The sequence below is a fragment of the Aegilops tauschii genome, chromosome 5 (genome assembly GCF_002575655.3).
Source record: "Aegilops tauschii subsp. strangulata cultivar AL8/78 chromosome 5, Aet v6.0, whole genome shotgun sequence".
In the NCBI taxonomy this organism is placed as follows: domain Eukaryota; kingdom Viridiplantae; phylum Streptophyta; class Magnoliopsida; order Poales; family Poaceae; genus Aegilops; species Aegilops tauschii.
In genome coordinates, this window is record NC_053039.3 from 173238817 (window position 1) to 173253414 (window position 14598).

The following is a 14598-nucleotide window of genomic DNA, read 5'->3' on the forward strand; positions in this document are numbered from 1 at the left end:
TTGGCAAATCCCGAAGACAATATATGAGTCATTGCACACGACCACTTGTTAGCGTTTTCTGTTTGATTTTTTCCACCATCACTGCTACAAATCTTCTTTTCCTCACATGCTATTCCCACAAAAACAAATGGAGTGCTGTTTTTGTGGTTCAAATTTCCTTACCTTGTTGTGCCGCATGTGCCCATCTTGTGTGGTCTGTCACACCAAATTGACGTGCTCTGTCTGCAATCTGTGAAGCTTGCCATGAGACGTTTGCCGAGGTAGCACCACCGTAATAACCTGTAATCATGGTAGTAGTTGGTCAATGCATGGCAACTGTAGTTTCTTCAACATGGAACATGCAGTGGTCCAACCATGCAACACAGATTTGTTCACACTTGCCATCCACGGTTGTTTGTACATTGCAATCACATTTTTGATCATACATAACAACTGCAGTTTGTCCTGGCATGGCAACTGCAGTTGTCCAGGCATGGCAACTGCAGCTGTCCAGGCATGGCAACTGCAGCTGTGCAGGGATGGCAACTGCAGTTGTTCAGTCATGGCAACTGCAGTTGTTCAGTCATGGCAACTGCAGTTGTCAACTATGCTCCTTCTACTAATTCACCGTCTGCAACTTCACTTTTTATGGACTCACTTGTGTATGACGTCGATGGCAGGTACATGGGTGCCGCCTGATGCCACGTGCTGCATGAAGGTTCTGCATTTTTCCCGACATAACTCGTGAGTCTTTTGCCATCCTTTGCAAGTTTATTTTTCATGCCCACACCAGTATGTTTCATTTTTCGTATGCGTTACCTTGATTTGCCACATTAGCTAGTTGAAGTTGGCTGCCCGTACATTTGTCAGTGTTAGCGCCCTGTGACTGAACTTGCCATGGTGCCCCCCTAAGTGTGTTTTGGTCATAAGAACCTGCGAAAAATGACAGTGTAGGACATAAGTAGAATGTCATCTTCATCATCGCGAACATGGCAAATGTTCTTTTCTTTTGTTATCGTGCATCATACCAATGCCTGCGTACTGCTCTAGTAGTGGCAGCAACGGCCCTGCAGAAATGAGTTGACTGTACTCTGCTGCATCCCAAGGGGGCGTTTCTGGCCTTTGAGAAACCCAAGGATCCGCGCCATCTTTGTGATTCATTCTTTTCCGCGTTTTGTTTCTGCCAATGTGTTCACAATCACTGCATGAACAAGAACGCATCAACAATCCGCAAAAAATGTATTCCTCTACTGCTTGCACGTACAAGATAACACGACAGTCTTATCACATTTTCATGCGTAGGCAACCAACACATCATGGCAAGTAGGACATGCACATCCACTCTCTTTTCTAAAATCTGGGTGCCAGCTATCCTTTCGATTCGATGGCAACAACCACCACAATAGGATGGCAAGCAACAGGTTAATATGGTGGCAGTTAACGGCAACGATAGGTGGCAACTAACATTAGACACAAGTTGCAACTAATTTTCCTACCCCCCCTTTATTCCAAATTTCTCATTTCTCTCCCTTTTTTAGGGATTCCTACGCATCCATTCATTACCAACTACTTGCACCAAGCGAACTGAGAACTTAAGCTTAACTCTAGCGTAGTACATGGCAGATCTGGTATATGCTGCTTGGCAAATGCGAAGACACACAAAACCATGTAGTGTTTTGCCCCGATAGCGTGGATCCAGTCGCCACCTTCGTTGGTAAATTTGCAATTTTCTGCCCAGAAGAAGGATGAGAAGCAGTAGGAGATCGGAGATTCACCTGCTTTTAGCTGGTTGTCTTTGGAGGGCAGGGTTGGAGTGGGGGGCGGGGGGTGGGGGGTGGGGGAGGGGGGTGTGGTTAGCGGTGGGAAGGCCCTACGGATCTGCTCTGGTTGCCATGGCAACCAGAGAAGGCCGGCGATGGAGGTAGGGGATCGAGAGGTGGGAGACGATGGCGGCAGTCGGGACTGGGGATCGAAAGGAGGCCGGGACGGCTGGGTCGTGCGGGCAGCGTGGTCGTCTGGCCCGGACGTGTGGGCAGGTTTGCCACACACCGCACGTGCGGGTTGTGGCTTTGCGCGCCCGGACGCGGTCGTGCGGGCGGGTTCCTATCCATGCCACACGAGGCGTGCGGCACAACCACCCGATACATCACACGTGTGGCAGTTATCGGGACCCAATTGTATTGATGAGATGGATCGCTTGATTTGGATAAGTTAGGAAAGTTAGGATCTGTCTCTTTTTGTACAATAGGAAAGTATTTGTTTACAAGGAAATAGTGGAGAAAAAGCAAACTGGTCGGATGGTGGGAAGGGAGACGAAAAAAAACCAAACGAAAAAAACAGTCAAAAGTGGAGGGACTATTCAACCAACTCGTCCATTAGGAGTAGAGATATAAACCGATGAAGTGGGGGATGGGACGAAAAAAATCTACGAAAAAAAGAGCGAAGGTGGGACAAAAAAAACCATGATAGATGGGACGAAAATTGATCGGCGGAGACTACCAACTGCTCTATTAGGAGTAGAGAAAAGAAAAAGAGCCAACTCGTGCTCAGTTAAAGAGAAAAGAGAGGGGTCCAGATTCGTTTGTTCCACTTAAAAAAACCGCTTGGTGGTTTTCAATTTCTGGCTGTTTTCTTGGCGAAAATAAAGGAGAAGAAATAAAAGAAGAAAATGAGGACGTGGTGCTACTTGGAAAGGTTTCTAGTTCGTTAAGCAAGAGAAAGATACCAGATTCTTTTCGCCCTTTAAAGAAAACTAGGTAAGTGCCCGTGCGTTGCACAGGGGCATACATATTCTGTTGGCTCAACACTGATTATGGCTAACATATACATGTAGGATCCTCATGCACATCAGATGACACTGTTGTATTTTTTACCGCTAGCATTAGATGATATTGTCGGCCTTTCTATTGCTAAAATCAGTTTTCTTCTTTCTCCTCCTTCTTCTACCTCCTTGACCCACTATCTCTGGCATACAAATCTAAGCGTACAACCTTTGTCAATGGTGTAGCCAGCTCGCAATCCCCCTTTCAACCCCATCGTACAGTTTTTTATAATTCACATTGTTCGCATCTTAGTAAGTCTCTCTCCCTCATCTTAGTTAATTGCCCGTGCGTTGCAACAGGATATATTTATTATGATATTTTGATGGTTCAGTATTAATCATGTCTAACATATACCTTCAGAATCAACATGCACATCTTGTATTGTATGCTTTTTTTACCGTTAAAGCAAGCTTCCCAATCCAAGCTCGCCACCCCTATGAGTGATGCATCCGGCTCACCACCCCCACCCGACCAACATATACTTTGAACGGGGCATAAATATTCCAATAGTTTAGTACAATCATGGCAAATATATACCTTTACAACCCTTACGCACATCTTGCCGAATCATGTCTTGTTCATAAACATTTCGTCTGAAAGCAAATATAAGATGTAATGCATCCTTCAATCCCATTTTTATATGGACAGAATATGAGCGGGCCATGAAACCCCAAGATTGAGTTCTACTCCCTCTATAACAAGATATTTTTTCACACTACGATAATGTCAAAAATGTCTTATATTACGTCACAGAGGGAATAGTTGCTTGTGTTTTTCTAACACCGGCACATACATCCTCGTATTGCCGTCTACCTCGCTTGCACACCATATTTTTTCTAAATTTAGTAGATCTATAAATGGTCTCACATATCTTGGGAGATGAAGTGTACTGTATGTCTAATTTGCAAATGGAACGACTGTGGTGCAGGTGACTGCATATTAAATTTCTTATTTACAAAAAATAATCAAAGATGCGTGGAATGATGATTCTAAATACAGAGTAGTACAACATGATGTTATGTGGTCAATGCAATGATATCACGAATCCATTAGTAGTAAGGACTCAGGAGTAAATTATGAGTGAACTTCTACGAAGTGGGCTCCTTTATCCATGTTCGTTTTTCTCCCTTGAGCTAGCACATCGAAGTAAGGTGAGCCTCTACTGAATATAAAGAGAACAACAACATCCTCTGGTTTTCAGTTCTAGTGCACCTAGACTGCTAACCAGCTTGTACTTCTTTCCCATCTAATAAAGTTCGGCCAACGGCCCTTCGAGAAACAACTATGTTATACTCTTAACTGCAACATGTAGAGTCATTTCATTGAACATCTCTTAGGCGTTTAGATAGACGGAGGAACAAGAAATAAAAATCATATCATAGGGAAGAAGATTACCTTGCTTGCCCCTGGCAGTCCTGTACGAAATCCCATCAATAGTGCCCATGGCATATGATCACAATTTACAAGTTATACATATCAACATACTGGAATGTGTGGCAATTCTGAACATTAGTGCATGCCTTGAATAATTGAATGTCTTGAGCTTGTACTCCTTAACCGTTTCACCACCTGAATCTGTGCTCCCCCCTTATAATTTCTCATGTGCAACATCAGCATGATCTGAGAAGATAAGGACTGTCCACTACTGCAGGATTGTTCTTATCTGAATCTCTAATTGGAGTCACATGCTCTCGTTGTCCTGTCTTGCTCTTGCAACAGTAGCTGCTGCTGCCTTTTTATTGGTGATCTCTCTGCTTTGTTTGTTGCTAATGCACGTATGCGAATGCAAGGAGCTCACCTCAGCGGGTGCTACGGACATGGCGGGCGGTCGTGGCGCAGCATGTTGAGAAGGACGACCTTGAGGTGCGGTACACCGGCGAGCCCGTCCCGGCTGCCGTCCGGTCCCCCGTGTCTACAGATGAAACGTGCCCATAAGGATCGGCCATATGGATAAGAAAGATATATGTGAATCACGATTTTAGAAAATCCAAATCGGGAGTGCATGTGCAGGGCCGTTGATGGGGGAGTGCGAGCGGCCTAGAGATTTTTTCCTTCTTTTCCGCGGATCTCAACAATTTCTTCCTGCATGTCACGCGCGGTCTCCGCGATTATCTTCCATACATGTATGTGATTGCCTCCTTCTGATTTGTTTACCGATTGGTTGAAAGAAGAAAGGAAATTGATGACCTTCATTAAGTTTATTGCATTACCATAGAGGATATTCATTACCATATATATACTGATCGCATTTGTATTACCAAACAAAAGATTGGTTACCATACATGAATTATCTGGTTGCCAAAAAAATAGAGTGAGTCTGTCCAGCCAGATGTGAATAAAACCAGCAAATAGGAACCAGCAGAAAGAAAACCGATGAAGGGAAGAAAGAAAACCGATGGTGGGGTGGGGGATCGTATGAGAGAAGGATGGACGAAGGGTGGGCGACGTAAGAGGGGAGAGGGAACGTTACGTTCTTTTTAGGTATATATATATATAATATATATATATATATATAATATATATATATATAATATATAGTAGAGATAGTGAAAGGATTTTATTGGATGTTTCCACGTGTGGGAGTTTTCTTTTGGAAAGAAGATAGAAGGCAAGTTTGTTTGACCGTAGCAGAATTAATCTATATTATCTTTTCCCTTAAAGAAAATCTATATTATCTTTCCTAGTTTGTTGACAAAAGGATCATAGTTGCCACGTTTGGAAATTGAAGAAAAAAATATCCTGATTGGCCGTGCATGCATGCATGTTTGGAAAGCGAGATGAGAAAGAAAGGTAACTTTCAAAGGTGGGACGTGTGCATTGAAAATCTGGTGTACTAATTGCAAGTTTATTCTGTTGATATTTATTGCCTTTGGAAACCGATTTGCATAAGGAAAATTAGAGAGAAAAACTAGGAAAGGCAATTTTCGTGCTGATTCTGGTGTGCATATTTTTGATTGGTGGACAAGTGGCATCTATCCATATTAAAAAAAAGGAGCAGATTCATTTAGGGAGAAGTGGAGTTCCAAAAAAAAGTGGAGTTCCAAAAAAATACTAATCTGATTTTGGCTCGTTTGGAAAGCGGATTTTAAGAAGCAAACAAAGGAGATAATACGTGCTAGTCATTTTTATTTGGAGAGAAGAGCAATGGGGATCCTTGTCTTTGCGTGGATCATTTGTGTATTAGGCTCGCATCTCTAGTACAGTCTAGCCTACGACCAACACTCGACCACTTTGAACCAATTTTCAAGCTGGCATTTATTAACGTGGTTGTAGCATTTTTTTCCACATATATAAAGCCAACCCAGCTCCACATATTTCTACACCGTGTATACATACGTTCGCCTGGCAATCGCTTTACCCAACTTTTGGAGTTACTTGACACCGCTGGTTGCCGATCACCGCCTGCTGCATGGTAATAACTTGTAAGACTTTGATTTTTGCTTTACTGTGAGCGTTTTACCACCACATCCAAGTAGTTCATAGGAACATTATTCTTGGATTTTGTTTCTTGTTTCTACTAATCATGACAGGTTCCAGAGTCGGTTGGGCTTCATCGATCGTGGGAGACGTGCCATCACCTCAGAAAATACAGTCACAATCACAAGAGCTACAAAGACGTCCGAATACGCACAAACAGGTTCTTATTTCCATGCCACCTTTTAATGGTCGTTTTAAGCCTGATTTATATATTGAATGGGAGTTCGAAATGAATGCTATATTTGCTTCCCATAAATTTTCTGAACATCAAAAAGTTAAGGTCGCCGTTGGTACTTTGACTGGTTTTGCTACTGTTTGGTGGAGTGAACATTGTCGGTTATACCCTGATTATGTACCTAATACTTGGGATGATTTAAAACTTGTCATGAGAGATAGATTCGTCGATGTTTATTATACTTGTGGCATGCTTAAAAACTACAACATTTAAAACAAGGTAGTGACACCGTAACAAAATATTATCATGATTTACAAACTACCTTCTTGCACTTCTTTTTAGAGGAAACTGAAGATGATTTTATGGATAGATTTTGGGGCGGATTAAACCGTGATATTCAAGAGATACTGATTCATGAAGACTGTTATCCTATGGACCGTTTGTTTCGTCTTGCTTGCAAAGCTGAACATGAAATAAAACGACTTGTTGCCCCAAAGGAGAACAAGCGCAATGAGCACATTCCAAGCGATGATACGGTTATTCCTTCCGCCGCTAGGCGTACTATGAAACCACATCCATTTGTGTGAGGACTACAGCACCTCCACCATGTGACACATCACCTTCGAGAGTGCCTACATCATCTGAGTCAATCATAATAGGTAATGACAAAGGTACGGATCTTCCACCTCCACATGAGTATGATGCATGCATTGTCAATTTAAATGCACCATGCAATGAGCTACCCACTACTTTGATCACAACCGTTATTTTAAAGGACTATGTTGATGATTTGACTTTGCCATGTGATAAAACAATTTTGAGTGAATCCATTGAATTAACTATTGATGCAAAAGAATCATGTGAATCAGAGAATAAATCATATTGGGATCAAATACGTTTGAAAATAATTGTGCCAATGTTTAATCATTTTGATATGACCTTTAATCTTGGTGATGGTTCATTAATGTTGGGATGGTTTAATGATAAGCATTGTCAATCTTTTGATATGAATAAGAGCTTCACTTATATGTGCAAACTGAGTTGCAATATTTTCATGCCTTTGACTTCTTGTAATAATATGTTGGTTTTATATTTCACAACTTTTGAAGGGTGCTCTTGTATAACCGTGTCACATGTGCCCCAACTGAGATCAGTAAAAATGGATGACATATACATATACAACGTGTACACCTTGTCTCTTTTGTTAGCCGCATTTCAGACTAAGCAATGCCGAGGACGGCTTTGTTTTCTAGAAGGGGAGGATGATGAGGACATGGCTACCACAGTTACACCCATATCCCTTGTTGTTTTACCTCTTCGAACAATTGCTAGAGCTCGCATAGGCCAATTAAATTATCAGGTACTTTCGTTTCTTTGTAATGTTTCTAGTGTTCATGAGAATATAATGTTGCCTAACTTAGATACATTTGTGTTGCTTGCAATTGAAGGGCCTAGCACGGACAAGAAGGATGAACATTGGAGCATCGTCAAGCATGGAGATGAAGGTGCGTGCGAAGAGAACAAGAACGGAGGTTCAAGTGGAGATTTCTGGACTTTGAACCCACCATGATGACATACAAGAAGATGGACGAAATATACAAGATGGCCTTTCATAAATTTCGTCCATAGCTTATTATTGGTGTTGCACCACCTTATTTTGGGCCAGGCCCATGTAGGCTATTTTTAGAGTCCATATTGTAGGGGAAACGAACCAGGAGGTATTTTAGTCCCACCTTGCCAAGGGTGGACGAAATCCCCTCTCTTTTCCCCTATAAATATAGCCCTTAAGGCATCGTTTAGACTTGGGTTTTATTTAGTTAAAAGTTAGCCATTGCTGCAACTTTGTGTACTTCGTTTGTGTCCAATGACTAGATCAAGACCGCTTTTAGAATCCGAGTTTTATCAATACTTCATCTATATTCACAATATTCAGATTACATTATCATATTCTTGCTTGTTCTTTGATTGCGTGCCGGAATAGACCTTTGTGGTCAGGCTGATCGTGCTTCCAGCATCGTTGGTAACCTCAAGAGATTGGTTTAGCGATTGCTAAGGCGCAACGTCGTGCACATTTGTAGTCGGATCATAAAAGTCGGCTCCAGCAAATCGATAGTTATCATCTCATCGAAAGATCGAGACCCTCGCCTCTATCAATATCTGCTTTTGTGACGCCCGGATAATTAAGCTACATTAATTCCATGCTAATGATGCCACGTCACCTCGGTTACTGTTGTTAATCTCGGGATAGTTCAAAACCGATTCAAATTCAAAACTGTATTAAAGGCAAACAACAAAAGTTTTCAAACTTTAAAACTAAAATGTCCCGGTTGTACCAAATAATACAAAGTTAATTGTGGTGAAGAAACCCCACTTCTATAAAATGTTTTAATACTCTAAAATGATTAAAACAGTAGTTGAAACGATTAAATAAGTGCCTTTGATATTTTATAAAATGATAAACTATTTATTTTTGAGGTAGAAATTTTTAGGATAATGGGTTATTTTGAAACACTATTTTTGAAGCTATTGTCATATTTTACTAAACTAAAAATAAAGTGTAACTAAAATAAAACAGAAAAGAAAGAAAAACAGAAAACAAACAAATACAAAAAAAAACAAAGAAGATCCCCCTCCCCTGGGCCGTTCGGCCCAACCGGGCCACCAGGCCGGCCCACCCCACTCCTCTTCATACCCCCCTCGAGGAAACCCTAGCCCAACCGACACCCCACTCCCCCACTCGTTCGCTCCCCCACCCGATCCAGTTCTGGATCGGGATCGAGCCCGGCTCCGCCCCCGCCGCTCGACGCAATCGCCGGCCCCCACCTGCATCGCCCCGTCGCCGTCCTCTCCATCCTCAACCTTGTCCCCGCCGTCGCTGGACCACGCCGCATCAACCTCCATCGAGCACGCTGCCCTGGACCCTACTCCCACCGTGAGCCGCCGCCTTTTATCTCCTCCTCTCCCCCTGTCCCCGTGCGCACGCACGCACACACACCCGACCGCCCGCCGCCTCCCGCTGCTCGCTCACCGTGGCCAAAGCCCCTCGCGCGCCCGCGTCCTCGCTGCTGCCCGCGTGCACCACTGCTGCCCGCCTCGCCCAGCTTCGAACCAGCGCGCACGCCCGCGCTCGCGCGTGGCCTCGCCCCGCTGCTCCTCGCGCCCCGCACCGCCCCTGCTGCTTCTCCCCGACGCCTGCCCCCTGCTCCGTCTTCTCTGCCTCTCGCACGCTCGTGCCCGCCATCGCGCGCGTCCCTTGCTGCCGCGGTTTCTCCCCGTCTGCCACGACCTCGCCGCGAAGCCGCCATGTCGTGGACTCGCGTTCGCCTTCGTGCCCACCCCCGCTTGCCTCCCATCGCCGCCTGCCGCTGCGCGTCGGCCCACGCCCGCCGCTACCCTCCCGCCGGCGTCCCCCTCCAGCGACCGCCTACGCCTCGCCGCCGGCCACTGTCCCGCGGCCCCTCCGCTCGGGCCTGCGGCCGCGCCGTGCTGCCCCCCAACGCGCTGGCCGTCACTCGAGCAGCGGTCGCGCCCGCACAAATAGTTCGGGCTACGCCCAATAACCGCGTCTGATAGGCCCCCTGGGCCCATGACAACGGGGCCCCACCCCAGAACGATTTTAAAGAAAAAGTTAAAATAATAAATTAGTAATTAATTAATTAATTAATGAGTTAATTAAGTTAATTAATCGTGTTTAACTAATCTAATTAAAATGAATTAACCTAATCACTTAGTTAGTCTAATTAACATGTTTAGTTAGCCTGAGACAATGACAAACGGGACCCACACGTCTGTTGACCAGTCAACGCCTGTGTTGACTGCTGACATCATGCTGACGTCAGCGTGCACTGTTCTAGATAATGTTGGATTAAAATAATTAAATAAATGCTAAAAAGTGATTTAAATCTTTTAAAATCAATATAAAATAAACCGTAGCTCGGATGGAAAAACTTTGTACATGAAAGTTGCTCAGAACGATGAGACGAATCCGGATACGCAGCCCGTTCGTGCGCCACACATCCCTAACCTATCGAACTAGCAACTTTCCCCCTCCGGTTCATCTGTCCGAAAACGCGAAACACCAGGAATACTTTCCCGGATGTTTCCCCCCTTCGCCGGTATCGCCTACTACCGCGATTGGGCACCCCTAGCACCGCTCATTGTCATGTCTTGCACCGTCATGCTTATGTTTGCACTGTATTTATTGTTTCTTCCCCCTCTTCTCTCTGGTAGACTACGAGACCGACGCTGCTGCTACCCCGTTCGACTACGGTGTTGACGATCCCTCCTTCTCGGCTGAGCTTCCAGGCAAGCCCCCCCTTGATCACCAGATATCGCCTATTCTTCTCTATACTGCTTGCATTAGAGTAGTGTAGCATGTTACTGCTTTCGGTTAATCCTATTCTGCTGCATAGCCTATCATTGTTGCTACAGTTGTTACCCTTACCTGCTATCCTACTGCTTAGTATAGGATGCTAGTGTTCCATCAGTGGCCCTACACTCTTGTCCGTCTGCCATGCTATACTACTGGGCCGTGATCACTTCGGGAGGTGATCTCGGGCATATGCTATATACTTTATACTGTTATATTACTTATGATACTGTTCGGAGATGGGGGCTGAAGGGGCAGGTGGCTCCATCCCGGTAGAGGTGGGCCTGGGTTCCCGACGGCACCCGACTGTTACTTTGTGGCGGAGCGACACGGCAGGTTGAGACCACCTACGAGAGAGGTGGGCCTGGCCCTGGTCGGCATTCGCGGATACTTAACACGCTTAACGAGATCTTTGTATTTGATCTGAGTCTGGCCACTGGCCTATACGCACTAACCAACTACGCGGGAACAATTATGGGCACTCGGCGTCGTGGTATCAGCCGAAGCGCCTGCTAGGCTAGGTCTGCTTCCGGCCGCCCACGCAACGTGCAGGTGTACAATGGGCGATGGGCCCAGACCCCTGCGCCATAGGATTTAGACCGGCGTGCTGACCTCTCTGTTGTGCCTAGGTGGGGCTGCGACGTGTTGATCTTCCGAGGCCGGGCATGACCCAGGAAAGTGTGTCCGGCCAAATGGGATCGAGCGTGTTGGGTTATGTGGTGCACCCCTGCAGGGAAGTTTATCTATTTGAATAGCCATGATCTTTGGTAACAGGACGACTTGGAGGTGTACCTTGACCTTATGACAATTAGAACCGGATACTTAATAAAACACGCCCTTCCAAGTGCCAGATATAACCCGGTGATCGCTCTCTAACAGGGCGACGAGGAGGGGGTCGCCGGGTAGGATTATGCTATGCGATGCTACTTGGTGAACTTACCATCTACTCTCTCCTACATGCTGCAAGATGGAGGTGGCCAGAAGCGTAGTCTTCAACAGGATTAGCTATCCCCCACTTATTCTGGCATTCTGCAGTTCAGTCCACCGATATGGCCCTTTACCCATATACCCCTGCATATGTAGTGTAGATCCTTGCTTGCGAGTACTTTGGATGAGTACTCACGGTTGCTTTTCTCCCTCTTTTCCCCTCTCCATTCTACCTGGTTGTCGCAACCAGATGCTGGAGCCCAGGAGCCAGACGCCACCGTCGACGACGACTCCTACTACACCGGAGGTGCCTACTACTACGTGCAGGCCACTGACGACGACCAGGAGTAGTTTAGGAGGATCCCAGGCAGGAGGCCTGCGCCTCTTTCGATCTGTATCCCAGTTTGTGCTAGCCTTCTTAAGGCAAACTTGTTTAACTTATGTCTGTACTCAGATATTGTTGCTTCCGCTGGCTCGTCTATGATCGAGCACTTGTATTCGAGCCCTCGAGGCCCCTGGCTTGTATTATGATGCTTGTATGACTTATTTTATTTTTAGAGTTGTGTTGTGATATCTTCCCATGAGTCCCTGATCTTGATCGTACACGTTTGCGTGTATGATTAGTGTACGATTGAATCGGGGGCGTCACAAGTTGGTATCAGAGCCAACTGCCTGTAGGAATCCCCCTTCCACACTCCTTGGCCGAAGTCGAGTCTAAACATTACAAAACTTTTACTAACATGGCTGTGTGCCTTACGGGACCATGTCGCCATTGGGTGGTATTAGGATCTTTTATTCCTCGACCTATACTCTGAGACTCTGATCTCTCTTCTATTCGGGTTTAATGAATTTACTAAAATCTAACTTTAGGATCTCGTTAGTGTTGGGAATCGTAGCATAATTTAAAATTTTCCTACGCTCACCAAGATGCATCTATGGAGTCTACTAGCAACGAGGGGAAAGGAGTAGATCTACATACCCTTGTAGATCGCGAGCGGAAGTGTTCCAATGAACGTGGATGACGGAGTCGTACTCGCCGTGATCCAAATCACCGATGACCGAGTGCCGAACGTACGGCACCTCCGCGTTCAACACACGTACGGTGCAGCGACGTCTCCTCCTTCTTGATCCAGCAAGGGGGAAGGAGAGGTTGATGGAGATCCAACAGCACGACGGCGTGGTGATGGATGTAGCGGGTCTCCGGCAGGGCTTCGCCGAGCTTCTGCGAGAGAGAGAGGTGTTGCAGGGGAGGAGGGAGGCGCCCAAGGCTTCGATGTTGCTGCCCTCCTTCCCCCCACTATATATAGGGCCAAGGGAGAGGGGGGGGCGCAGCCTTGCCCCTTCCTCCAAGGAAGGGTGCGGCCAGGGGGGAGTCCTTCCCCCCCAAGGCACCTCGGAGGTGCCTTCCCCCTTTAGGACTCTCCCTTTTTCCTTATCTCTTGCGCATGGGCCTCTTGGGGCTGGTGCCCTTGGCCCATATAGGCCAAGGCGCACCCCTTACAGCCCATGTGGCCCCCCGGGGCTGGTGGACCCCCTTGGTGGACCCCCGGACCCCTTTCGGCACTCCCGGTACAATACCGATAAAGCGTGAAACTTTTCCGGCGACCAAAATAAGACTTCCCATATATAAATCTTTACCTCCGGACCATTCCGGAACCTCTCGTGACGTCCGGGATCTCATCCGGGACTCCGAACAACTTTCGGGTTTCCGCATACATATATCTCTACAACCCTAGCGTCACCGGACCTTAAGTGTGTAGACCCTACGGGTTCGGGAGACATGCAGACATGACCGAGACGCCTCTCCGGTCAATAACCAACAGCGGGATCTGGATACCCATGTTGGCTCCCACATGTTCCACGATGATATCATCGGATGAACCACGGTGTCGAGGATTCAATCAATCCGTATGCAATTCCCTTTGTCAATCGGTATGTTACTTGCCCGAGATTCGATCGTCGGTATCCCAATACCTTGTTCAATCTCGTTACCGGCAAGTCTCTTTACTCGTACCGCAATGCATGATCCCGTGACTAACGCCTTAGTCACATTGAGCTCATTATGATGATGCATTACCGAGTGGGCCCAGAGATACCTCTCCGTCACACGGAGTGACAAATCCCAGTCTCGATCCGTGCCAACCCAACAGACACTTTCGGAGATACCCGTAATGCACCTTTATAGTCACCCAGTTACGTTGTGACGTTTGGCACACCCAAAGCACTCCTACGGTATCCGGGAGTTGCACGATCTCATGGTCTAAGGAAAAGATACTTGACATTGGAAAAGCTCTAGCAAACGAAACTACACGATCATTTATGCTATGCTTAAGTTGGGTCTTGTCCATCACATCATTCTCCTAATGATGTGATCCCGTTATCAATGACATCCAATGTCCATAGTCAGGAAACCATGACTATCTGTTGATCAACGAGCTAGTCAACTAGAGGCTTACTAGGGACAGGTTGTGGTCTATGTATTCACACATGTATTACGATTTCCGGACAATACAATTATAGCATGAATAATAGACAATTACCATGAACAAAGAAATATAATAATAACCATTTATTATTGCCTCTAGGGCATATTTCCAACAGTCTCCCACTTGCACTAGAGTCAATAATCTAGTTCACATTACCATGTGATTAACACTCACTGGTCACATCACCATGTGACCAACATCTAAAGAGTTTACTAGAGTCAACGATCTAGTTCACATCACTATGTGATTATCACTCAATGTGTTCTGGTTTGGTCATGTTATGCTTGTGAGAGAGGTTATTAGTCAACGGGTCTGAACCTTTCAGAACCGTGTGCTTTACGAATATCTATGTCATCTTGTGGA